The 13,536-nt window shown below is 35.3% G+C and overlaps 1 protein-coding gene across 1 annotated transcript in view; it reads right to left on the bottom strand.

Moving 5' to 3' along the window:
- CCSER1 (coiled-coil serine rich protein 1) overlaps nt 1-13,536 on the bottom strand; it is a 1,463,256-nt gene that overhangs the window by 72,041 nt on the left and 1,377,679 nt on the right. The gene's annotated exons all lie outside the window — the stretch shown is intronic.

Below are 13,536 nucleotides of genomic sequence, written 5' to 3'. Positions count from 1 at the left end.
AGTTTTGCTATTATATTTAGGCTTTTTTTTTGGTCTCTTTCCCTTAACCCTTTGAACTCCAAAAATAAATGAAAAACTTACTACATTGGAAACTACAAGAGAGGCCACTTCCGGGTAGCTAGTAAAAACTCCAACTACTGTATTTTTATAACATATTTTATATATATTTCATATGATGTTTACTATCAGATCTTTTGAATAGATAAATTCTCTAATTATTATCTTTAAACCCTGTAGACAACTAATATGTTCTCAACTTTTTAGATTCCAGCAAAATTTCTTTGAATTTGCTATACCTCTAACCATAATGGAATTAATTTTATCAGTATCTTAGCCTAATTATTCTTTGTTTACATTAAGTGGGAATTACTGTGGTCATCTTTTTAACATTTGCATGACCTCTAAAAGTACCCAGTACATCTTCAATAAATATTTTTTAAGTTTTATATTGAATAAATAAAGGATTTTGAAAAAAAATATTCTTTACAAAATACTATATATTTTTTTCCTGCATTAAGTACACAGTTATACAAGTCACTAATTTAGAAAAGAGAAAAAAGATTATAGTGGGTCAGTAACAATTAGCATGTCTAGAAAGTTAGTAACACACTTTTTACACATTCTTAATTTGTTGTGAAAGTGAAAGTTGCTCAGCTGAGTCTGACTCTTTGCAACCACATGGACTATACAGTCCATGGAATTCTCCAGGCCAGAATACTGGAGTGGGTAGCTATTCCCTTCTCCAGGGGATCTTCCCCACTCAGGAATCAAACCAGGGTCTCCTGCATTGCAGGCAGATTCTTTACCAGCTGAGCTATCAGAGAAGTCCTGCTAATTTTTTTTAGCACGGTCTTTTTTCTTAGCATTGTAACTTGTCTAATATGAAAAATGCTAAACTCAAATTAAATTCAAGAGATAGGTAGAAAACATTGAATGATCCCTAAGCTAACTTATTTTCATTTACATTGAAGAAAAAGTGAGAATTTAGTCAATATAGATATAGCTTTGACTTTGAGTTATGCATTTTTAATACATTGATTAGTGGTATTTGTAGCATTATGTTTTGGCAAAATGGTAAGATTTTACATCAGTGGTGGAAAATCAGGAACTATCAAAATCAGGAACTATTTCAAAATATGAATAAATGGACAATCTATGAATTTGTTAACATAAAGCCCAATAAACTGTTATTATAACAGAATTGTGAAAAGTATGGAAAAATTGAGCATACATGACATAAACCTAGAAACTATCATCAGAGGAGCAAGATTGCAAGGCTGACAACTGGTTTGTTTATTCATTGCTACTGATTTATTTCTTCCAATAATATAAGAGATTGTGACTGACTTTTAATAAATTAAATAAAATCTTAAATGATGCCTAAATTATTAGGCTAAAACTAAAAGCTACTTCATTTTCTAGTAACATTTAAAAATTCATTTTGATATACGGCAAAACCAATACAATATTGTAAAGTTAAAAAATAAAATAAAATAAAACCACAAAAGAAATGAATCGAAAGGTATACATTATATATATATATATATCCTAAATATTATAAATTTAAAATTATTAACTATCTGGTAGCCATGGCTGACTACATTATTGTTTGCATATTATTGAATATATGCTTTTAGTAAAGGAACATGCCCCCTTTGTAACATTTTTATTGACTATTTTCTTTCTTCATTATAAAATGTTAAAAAGATAATTTGATTCGTAAATTTATTTGAATTTAAAATAATATTCAAAAATTGTATCTCCACAGGTTTTTTTTAAAGCATTTGCTTCTTCAAATGCTTTTCATTTCTGACTGATCTGTAGTATTCAGCAGATACTGAAATAGTTCATAATGAGAACAAATACTCTTGGGATATGAAATTGCTTCAGGGAAGAAATGTAATATGAATTCAGAAAATAAATAAACTCTCTGGGCTGACCCTCTCATGTGAATTCTAGTAAATATCTACAACCTGTTCTGTTAATACTAATGATCAGAACATTTATCAGAGATAAGATTAAGGAAAGAATGTCTGAAGACAAAAAGTCTATTAACTTTCCTTAGCTGGTCAAAACAAATCAAAGAAAATACTTTCCAACTAGACAGAAGAGAATAGCTTGGATCACTGACAACTACTCAATCTAAAGAGATACTAAGTAACTTACCAGCAAGGACAGTCTCAGCTAGAAGTAAAAAGAAAAAGTAATTTGATTTCTCTTTTTTTAAGAGTGAAAAGTGACTATATTTTCTTATAGTTTCTACATAATTCCCAAGGTGTTACAACAAATAAGGTGAAGATAATAAAATAAAACCTGATGAGTAACAAGTAATTTAAACATACAAAAGCAAAAGAATTGTTTCTATTGAGACCAAAACATCAAAATACAGTTAAAACTGCAACTAATTATATGGATCAACATTTAATTCAGAATTCCTTCTTTTCCTACATGGGTCTTACTGGAACCAATAGTACCTGAAGACTACAGAATGTAGGAAAACACATCAAAATGGTTTTTATTTATTTTTTAAAGACATGAACAAATACCCTTTCTTGAATTCTCAAGATCTACTGTAATTTCACTGCTTTTGAAATGGCCCATACAGATTTTTCCTTCATTCACTTAATCTGTATGTTTTAATCTGGATGTATGTCAACATAGGTAAGTAGAACTTACTGCAAGAGAGTAAGTCAGTTAAGATAGTATTTTGACTGATACTTGGTCATATTTTAATTAGTAGCAATATTTTCATTTTAGATTTAAGTTTATATCCTCATTTTGAACTGCTCTCCTACTTGGATCTATTAATCAAAGGTTCCAGTTCTTATGTGGTTTTTCCTCTGTAGGTCTCAGAAGTCCTGCAGATGTGTGTGTTTTATACCCAGATATTTTCTCCACTCTGGGTAACTATGAATAATGTGCTTATTTACATTGTGTTATTTCTTACAGGCACTTTCCCAACCCAGAGCAGAGCAGACATCACTGAAGAAAAATATCTTACACAGAAGGAGATGTTGAGGAAGACATAACTGACCTTTTACATCTAACATTTATTATTTCACTTTTTCATTCAACATAAAATATATTGTGCCTGATATGTGTCAATTACTTTGATGGCTGTGGAGATGTAAAATACATATCTTCATGTCATCTGTCACTGAGAGAACAAACTTAACCTGGCCCTGAGTATATGGTCCTGAGGAAGTGGGAAATAAAGAACAAATGTTTATTTTATAGGCAGTGGTGCTGAGAATAAGATCTATTAAATGGGTGTCACTTATGAAGGACAATGGACAAACAGTGAGATTTTAAAGAGGATGGCACACCAAAAGTCAGATCAAGAGGTTTCTAAAGATAAAGCTTTTTTCCTTTACAAGTTTTTGAAGGACTACCCTGGTGATAAGTTTTACCAAATCAAAGGTTACTGACTAGAACTGACAGGGGAGAGCATTCTGTATTCAGGGGCTCTTTTTTTTTTTTTTTTTTTTTTTAATACAATGAATGAAGGATCCAAAATGAATGTAAGGATATATATCCAGTCTTCCATACACTATTTCACACATATAACATCCAGATTTATACTGCTATGAGTGAATCCAAAGTGCTGAATTTGGGTAGTGTTCAAGTAGAAGATTAGTAATTACTACAAGCATATCTATAAGAATATAAAGTTACCTACACACAGATATTAAGCTTTTAACACACAATAAAAAGTGCATTATTTGAAAAGATAAACAATGAGCAAATCTCATTTTCAAAGGGAGATATATTAGGTAAACTAGCAATGTCAATGTATGTTTTCAACCACAGTGTTTACTGAGGACAGCTTGCTGCTGCTGCTGCTAAGTCGGTTCAGTCGTGTCCGACTCTGTGCGACCCCATAGACGGCAGCCCACCAGGCTCCCCTGTCCCTGGGATTCTCCAGGCAAGAACACTGGAGTGGGTTGCCATTTCCTTCTCCAATGCATGAAAGTGAAAAGTGAAAATGAAGTCGCTCAGCCGTGTCTGACTCCTAGCGACCCCATGGACTGCAGCCCACCAGGCCCCTCCGTCCATGGGATTCTCCAGGCAAGAGTACTGGAGTGGGGTGCCATTGCCTTCTCCCGAGGACAGCTTAGGCTAACACAATAAAAGCTTAGGCTAACACAATAAAATTGCAGATCTGCAACAAGTGAAAAGGGCTTTCCTGGTGGCTTAGACAGCAAAGAATCTGCCTGCAGTGTGGGAGACATGGGCTCTGTCCCTGTGTTGGGAAGATTCCCTGGAAAAGGGAATGCTATTCACTTGAGTATTCTTGCCTGGAGAATTCTATGGATAGAGGAGCCTGGCAGGCCACACAGTCCATGGGGTTGCAAAAAGCTGGACATGACTGGGCAACTAACACAACAACAAGTTAAAAAGAAGAGTCTTTTCTTTTCAACATTACTTAACCAAGTGAAACTGATTTTTTTACTTCATCAGCTTAGGAAAAAACATTACCATAGAGATGATCTATTTTTAAAAGGAATATCAAAACTGCACTTGACACTTTGTACTCCATCACTTTCTAAGTTAGAACTGATTGATAATTTACACATCAAGGAGACAACCACTGTAGAAAAATGCACTGTAAGAAAAGACAACAATTGCTCTTGTACAATAAGCTGGTTCTGTTAATTATGTCACCCCAAAACATATTTCATCTCTTGAATGTTCCATCTCAGGAGAAAGTATGAGCCATTTATTAAATGTAGAAACCAGTGTTAATGTTACATATATCTATGTTTCTTCATAATCCAAGACTATATCATTTTGGTTCTATTTGCAAAATATTCCTGTTATTTTCTCAGTACTGTTTCTAGTCCATATCATTGCTCAAGATACTTTAATATCTTATTTGACTGTCACAATGACCTCTACTGGTCTCTTTCATTTAAATAGTATATTCTGCACTGGTACCAGGATTGTTTCAACCATATACGGATCTCATTGTATTAATGATGTTCAGACACCTTTAGAGGCTTCTATTGTTGATTTTAAAAATATTATTTTAGCAAAGCATTCAGGACACTTCAGATTCCAACACCAATCTATATTTTTGACTTGATCTTAGAGCAGGTTCTCTTTGGCATATATACAACAGTGGACTTGTTATTCTTAAATACTGTTTACATCAAGACCTAGAAGACTTCATTCAGTAAGTATAACATTCTAAAATGTCATTTCTCTTCATCCATCAAAGCTCAGTTCACACATTAATACTGGTCCTCCCAAAATTATTCCAGTTTCCTTGTACTGTGCTCTTTCTTACTGGGTTTAACTATGTTATGTACATTACTTCCTTTGAAAAGATTAGGATGGGGGTTGGCTACTCTCAGTGTTGTCCTAATGACTTTCTGTGGGGGGCTGGTCTTTCCTGTTGTTGGAGAGAGAATAGGGTATCTCCCATTCAAGAGAGTATGTGATGTCAAGAGAAGGGGGCTCAGTATCAAAGTCCATAGGTTAAGACCGCTTAGATACTAACAAGAAAGCACTATGTTACAGAGCAAAAGAAACCAAAACAAAATGAAAAAATCAGCCTGTGGAATGGGAGAAAATATTTGCAGGTTATGAGACCAATAAGGGCTTAACTTCCAAAATACACAAACAGCTCATACAACTCAAAAAAGAAGCAACCTACTAAAACCTATAGAAAGGGCGGGGGGTGCAGAAAAACAGACATTTTGCCAAAGAAGAACCAAAGATACCAACAGACATAATGAAAAGATGGTCAACATCACTAGTTAACAGAGAAAGGCAAATGAGAACTACAATGAGGTTCCATTTCACACCAGTCAGAATGGGCATCATTAATAAGTCTACAAATAACAAATGCTGGAGCAGAAGTGGAGAAAAGGGAATCCTCCTATACTGTTGGTGGGAATATAAACTGGTGCAGATACTGTAGAAAACTGAGGCTCCTCCCCAGAAAACTAAAACATATTATCTAGAAAATCCACTCCTAATATATGTCCAGAGAAAACCATAATTCAAAAAGATACATGCAGATCTATGCTTATAGCAGCACTATTCACAACAGCCAGGACATGGAAGCAACCTAAATGTACCTCAACAGATGAAGGGATAAAGAAGATGTGGTGCACATATACAGTGGGACACTATTCAACCATAAAAAGAACAAAATAATGCCATTTGCAGCAACATGGATGCAATTAGAGATTATCATACTAGAGCAAGTAAGACCAAGACATATATCATTTGCTCTCACTTATATGTGTGTGTGTAATCTAAAAAATGACACAAATAAACATATCTGTGACACAGAAAGAGAATCATGGAGATAGCAAACAGACTGGTGGTTGCCAAGGGGTAGGGGTTTGGGGGAGGAAGGCGGTGGGAAGCTGGGGTTAGCAGATGTAAGCTTTTATGAATAGAATGGATAAATGACAAAGTGTTACTATATAACACAGATAATTATATTCAATATCCTATAATAAGGGCTTCCCAGGTGGTGCTAGTGGTAAAGAACCTTCCTACCAATGCAGGAGACATGAGAGATGAGGGTTCAGTTCCTGGTTTGGGAAGATCCCTTGGAGGAGTACATGACAACCCACTCCAGTATGCTTGCCTAGAGAATCCCATGGACAGAGGAGCCTGGTGGGCTATAGTCCCTAGGGTCTCAAAGAATTGGACACGACAGAAGCAACTTAGCATTCACAGATCCTATGATAAACCATAATGGAAAAGAATATAAAAAGAAATGTCCATATAGATATAGAGAGGTATAATTGAATCATTTTGCTGTACAGAAGTAATTGACACAAATTGTAAATCAACTATAATTAAAAAAATAAAATTTTATTCTTATAAGAAAAAATAAACTTTCAAGGGAAATAAAGATAGCACCAGGTTAAAAGGCTAGATTTTATATTCAGAGTTACAGTTATTTTCCAATAAAAACAATTCATGTGTTCTCTCAAGAAAATTTTCACACTCCCTGATGAGCAGGGTAAGAGATCTGGAGACCCTTTTACTATTTGCGTGTGATGAGAAAACAGCTTTTCTCATCCCTTATAAGAAGATAACAACAACACACTTTAAGACCCTGCATTAAATATTCATATCTTTTAGTAAGTGATAGAATTCAAGTGGCATAATTGTTTTCTAGGATGTGATTTCTCTTGGGTAACTACAGAAAAACTACTTGTTTTCTCCTGGGATCTGTTCATCTGCAAGCTCTAAGCACATCTATCGCATGGTTCCTTTCCCTCATGCTCTCTTGTTATCTTCCTCCATAAGGCACAATTACTCAGTTACTGCCACCAAATTATCATTAATTAATATCAAATTGAGAAAACAACCAGATTTTTACTCACTAAAAGTTGGGAAAAAATACCTCCAAGAATTTGACAGGTGTTCAGTAAATGCTTGAAGTTAGCTATACCATCTTGTAACTGGTATCCATTTAACAGAACTGTATATTTATCCTTCCAAAGTAAGTAAATCTGCTGTCCTTTTTTCTCTTAAATAACTGAAATGTCCTCATTATTTTTAGTTAGAATTAAAAGATTTATAATATCAAGATGAACATAGTAACTGAAAATACTCCAAAAAAGAAGAGAGATCTCATAATGACTGTCATTAACAATGTCACAAAATGAAGACACCTCTCAGACATACTTAGAATTTCTAAAATTATATCCTTCAATGTAGTGGATACATCTCACAATTTAAGAGTCATCTGAGCTTGAAATTCAGATTAATAAATTACCTATTGGATGACAGGAAAAGTTATATAACTTTCAATACTTTTAATAATTATCTAGGCGGGCTATAGTCCATGGGGTCGCAAAAGAGTTGGAAATGACTTAGCAATGAACAACAACAAACCACTGATACATGTCCTATTTCCTCTCCAGGATGTTCATAAAGATAAAATAATGTAAATACATTTTATAAAATATAAAAATATTTCCAGTGCTACTTGTATTCAATATGGTTACTGACTTTAAGTAGATGATTTTTATTATTCTAGCCTGTGGAATATTTCACATTTGGAACTGACCTAGAGGTGTATTTTCCAATTGATATTTCACAGTTGTCAGAACTTCATAAAATAGTAATATAGCATTCTTACAGATAAAAAGGGCAGTGAAGTTAAAATACTAATTAAGAAACTTGATATTAAGAAAAAGAGAGAAAACTATAGGGGTTTTTTGCTAGTAGACCTGTATTGCAAGAAATACTAAAAAGAGTCCTACATGAGGAAATGAACAGGTACAAGTCAATAATTGAACACATATGAAGAAACAAAATTACCAGGAAAGATAAGCACATAGGGAAATCACAAACATAGTAAAAATGTATTTTTGCTTTAATATCAGTATCAAATATAAAAGTAATGCAAAAAGCAATTATAAAATATTGATGGATTGTGATTTATAAAGATGTAATGTTTATGATGGTAAACAGCACTTAGGCATAGGAGACAGAGATGTATGTTCTGTGTACTCCTAAAATAAAGTTGGGAATACCCTAACAAGATCATTTTAAGTGAAGATGTTAATTGTAATCACTAGGGCATCCATAAGAATATAGTAAAAAAAAAAAAAAAAAAAAAAGCGGGAAGGGGGGAATAACATATAGATAAATATCCATCACAAAGAAGGCAACAACTAACGCTGAAAAAGCTGAAGTTGAACAGTCCTATTAAGACCTACAAGACCTTCAAGAACTAACACCAAAAACAAACAAACAAAAACTGTCCTTTTCATCATAGGGGGCTGGAATGCAAAAGTAGGAAGTCAAGAAATACTGGGAGTAAAAGGCAAGTTTGACATTGGACTACAAAATGAAGCAGGGCAAAGGCTAACAGAGTTTTGCCAAAAGAATGCACTGGTCACAGCAAATGCCTTCTCTTCCAACAACACAAGAGACAACTCTACACATGGATGTAATCAGATGGTCAATACTCAAATCAGACTGTTTATATTATTTGCAGCCAAAGATAGAGAAGCTCTATAGAGTCAGCAAAAACAAGACTGGGAGCTGACTATGGCTCAGATCATGAACTCCATATTGCAAAATTCAGACTAATATTGAAGGAAGTAGGGAAAACCACTAGGCAACTCATGTATGACCTAATTCAAATCCTTTATGATTATACAGTGGAAGCAACAAATAGATTCAAGGGATTAGATCTGATAGAGTGCCTAAAGAAATATAGATGGAGGTGTGTAACACTGTACAGGAGTTGGTGATCAAACTATTCCCAAGAAAAAGAAATGCAAAAAAGAAAAATGGTTGTCTGAGGAGACCTTGTAAATAACTGAGAAAAAAAGACAAGAAAAAGGAAGATACACCTATATGAATGCAGAATTCCATAGATTGGAAAGGAGAGATAAGAAAGCCTTCTTAAGTGGACAATGCAACAAAATAGGGGAAAACAACAGAATGGGAAAGCCTCTTCAAGAAAATCAGAAATACCAAGAAAACCAGAAATTCCTGAGCATTCCATGAAAAGAAGGGCACAAAAAAGGACAGAAATGGTATGGGCCTAACAGAAGTTGAAGATATTAAGAGTGGCAAGAATACACAGAAGAATTTTACAAAAAGGGTCTTAAAGACCTGGATAACCATGATGGTGTGATCACTCATCTAGAGCCAGACATTCTGGAGTGTGAAGTCAAGTGGGCCTTAGGAAGCATCACTACAAAGCTAGTGAAGGTGATGGAATTCCAGCTGAGCTATCTCAAATCCTTAAAGATGATGCTGTGAAAGTGCTGCACTCTATATGCCACAAATTTGGAAAATGAAGCAGTGGTCACAGGACTGGAAAAGGTCAGTTTTCATTCCAATCCCAAAGAAGGGCAATGCCAGAGAATATTCAAAATACCACACAATTGCACTTATCTCATATGCTAGCAAGATAATACTCAAAACCCTTCAAGCTAGGCTTCAACAGTACATGATCCAAGAACTTCCAGATGTAAAAGCTGGGTTTAGAAATGACAAAGGAAACAGAGATCAAATTGCCAATTCTGTTGGATCATAGAAAAAGCAAAAGAATTCCAGAAAAACATGAGCTTCTGCTTCATTGACTACACTAAAGCCTTTGACTGAGTGGATCACAACAAACTATGGAAAATTCTTACAGAGAAGGGAATACCAGACCACATTACCTGCCAGTTGAGAAATCTGTATGCAGGTCAAGAAACAATAGTTAGAACTAGTCATGGAAAAATGACTGGTTCAAAATTGGGTAAGGAATGTGTCAAGGCTGTATATTATTACCCTGCTTATTTAACTTATATGCAGAGTGCATCATGGCAAAATGCCAGGCTGAATAAAGCTCAAGCTGGAATCAAGATTGCCAGGAAAATTATCAATAATTTCAGATATACAGATGACACCACCCTCATGGCAGAAATTGAAGAGAAACTAAAGAGCCTCTCAATGAAGGTGAAATAGAAGGGTGAAAAATCTGGTTTAAAATTCAACATTCAAAAATGAAGATCATGATATCTGATCCATCACTTCATGGTAAATAGATGGGGAAATAATGGAAACAGTGACAGACTTTATTTCCTTGAGCTCCAAAATCACTGCAGACGGTGACTGGAGTCATGAAATTAAAAGATGTTTGCTCCTTGGAAGAAAAGCTATGATGAACCTAGACAGACTATTAAAAAGAAAAGACATCACTTTGCCAACAAAGGTCTGTCTAGTCAAAGCTATCTATGGCTTTTCCAGTGGTCATTATGGATGCGAGTTGGACCATAAAGAAGGCTAAGTGCTGAAGAGCTGATACTTTTGAACTGTGCTGGAGAAGATTCTTGAGAGTCTCTTAGACAGCAAGGAGATCAAACCAGTCAATCCTAAAGGAAATCAACCTTGAATATTCATTAGAAGGACTGGTGTTGAAGCTCCAATACTTTAACCACCTGATGGAAAGTGCTGACTCATTGGAAAAGACCCTGATGCTGGGAAAGACTGAGGGCAGGAAGAGAAAAGGGGGCAACAGAAGATGAGATGGTTTGATGGTATCATTGACTCAATGGACTTGAGCCTGAGCAAAATCTGGGAGATAGTGAAGGACAGGGATGCTTGGCTTGGCACAGTTCATGGGGTCACAAAGAGTTGGACATGACTGAGAAACTGAAGAACTACAAATGGATTAATAGAATAAAAAAGGCATAAGACATACAGATAAATATATCAAAATTGGAGATATAAATCTTATTATTAATTATATTAAATATAAATTGGCTAAACACTCCAATCAAGAGGCAGAGAATATCAAAACAGTTTTAAAGAAACCAGGATCCAACTATATGCTATCTGTGATTCTCACTTTATATTAAAAAACACAAACAGTTTGCAAACAAAAAGATGGAAAAAATATATATACCTTATGTGATGGTTTATTATATGTGTCAGTCTTACTGATATTTCATGTAAAGCTGCACTTGGTGTTTCTGTGAAGTTATTTTGAATAACAAAATATTTTAAATCAGAACGCTGAGTAAAGCAAATTGTCCTTGATGTGAATGGGCTTCATCCAACTAGTCAAAGGCCTAAATAGAGCAAAAACACTAACTATCCCCCACGTAAAAAAATCCTTCCTGCTTGATGACCTATGAACTGAGATATCAGTTTTATTTCAGCTTTTTTTATCTTTATCTTTTATTTTTATTTTTAATTTTAATTGGAGGCTAATTACTTTACAATATTGTATTGGTTTTGCCATACATCAACATGAATCCACCACGGGTGTACACGTGTTCCCAATTCTGAACCCCCCCTCCCACCTCCCTCCCCATACCATCCCTCTGGGTCATCCCAGTGCACCAGCCCGAAGCATCCTGTATCCTGTATCAAACCTGGACTGGCGATTCGTTTCTTATATGATATTATACATCTTTCAAAACCATTCTCCCAAATCATCCCCCGCACTCCCACAGAGTCCAAAAGACTGTTCTATACATCTGTGTCTCTTTTGCTGCTTCCATATCCTGTCTTTCAGCCTTTAAATTCAAACTGAAATACTGGCTCTTCCTGCAATGCAAACTGCCAGCCTTTCAACTGAAACTGTACTATAAGTGCTTCTGGTTCTTAAGTCCTTGGTCCAAACTGGATCTAAACCATGAACTATCCTAGGTTCCATCTTACCAACCAACTTACTCTGCAGATCTTGGGATCTACCAGCCTCCATAACTGTGTAATCCAATTCCCTGTAATAACTAAATATATATAATGTGTAATACATCTTGGCTCTTAGATCTGATTGTTCTGTTTCTCTGGAGAATCCTGACTAATACACTATGCAAAAAGCAAACAAAAAAGAGATGTAGTTGTTATATAAATATCAGATCAAATAGACTTAAAAACAAAAATGTTATGAGACCCAGAAGAATGTTTTTAAACAACAAAAGTATACATCTATCAAGAAAACAGCAATTACAAATATATGCACCCCACAACACACTTTCAGCCAGAAAAAACTGGCAGAATTGTAGGGGAAAAGTAATAACTTAAAAGTAGTAGTGACTTCACTTTAAGCAGAAATTGAACAAGGAAATGTCCTGTTTACCTCAGATTGGGACTTGAACTCATGTGCTGGGACTCAAAGCCAGCCAAACCCATGGTACCTGGTTTCAAGACCTAATTAATTCTGGTTTTTGATGTCTCATCACAGAAAGAATTCAGTGAGAGACAAAGTGATAGGTAAGAAGTGGATTTATTCAGAGAGAAACACACTGCACAGATAGACTGTGGGCCATCCCATTGCAGAGGGTGAGTGCAGAAACCTGGAAATGTTTTTGTAGTTTTTGTTGGCTGGGTACTATCCTAATGAATGGGAGGATTATTCCAGCTATTTTTGGAAGGGGTGGGTATTTCCAGGAACTGGGCCGCCACTGACTTTTTGGTGTTTTGACTGTGTTTTGGAAGCTCCAATATTTTGGCCACCTGATGTGAAGGGATAACTCATTAGAAAAGACTTTAATGCTGGGAAAGATTGAAGGCAGGAGGAGAAGGGGATGACAGAGGATGAGATGGTTGGATGGCATCACCAATTCAATGGACATGAGTTTGAGCAGGCTCCGGGAGTCAGTGATGGACAGGGAATTCTAGCGTGCTGCAGTCCATAGGGTCAAAAAGTCCGACACAACTGAGCAACTGAACTAACTGGAACTGTCTTGATGCCTCTGGGTATGTCATTTAGCTTGCTAATTGAGGATCAAGGTCTAGTTGAAGTTGGCTTGTCTGCCATCTTGGACCCATTTGATTCTAATCAGTTTATGCTATGTCCTTGGGCTATGTCATTCTTTCAAAAGTTGTGCCCTGACCCCTTCCCTCCCTTCAAGAAATGAAAGACTTGAAAAACACTACATGTGAACTAGACATAAAAGGAAACTATAAAACACTTCACCCAACCACAGCAGATAAACATTCTTCTCAAGTGCACAAGGTATTCTCTAATAGATCTGGTTTCTTACCATAAAATACACTTCTATAAATTTATAATTATTGAAATCATTCAAAATATGTTCTTCA

Source organism: Bubalus kerabau, chromosome 7, assembly GCF_029407905.1.
Source record: "Bubalus kerabau isolate K-KA32 ecotype Philippines breed swamp buffalo chromosome 7, PCC_UOA_SB_1v2, whole genome shotgun sequence".
NCBI classification, from domain to species: Eukaryota; Metazoa; Chordata; class Mammalia; order Artiodactyla; family Bovidae; genus Bubalus; species Bubalus kerabau.
Note: the sequence above shows the minus strand (reverse complement) of the source record. Positions and strands in the feature narration are given on the sequence as shown.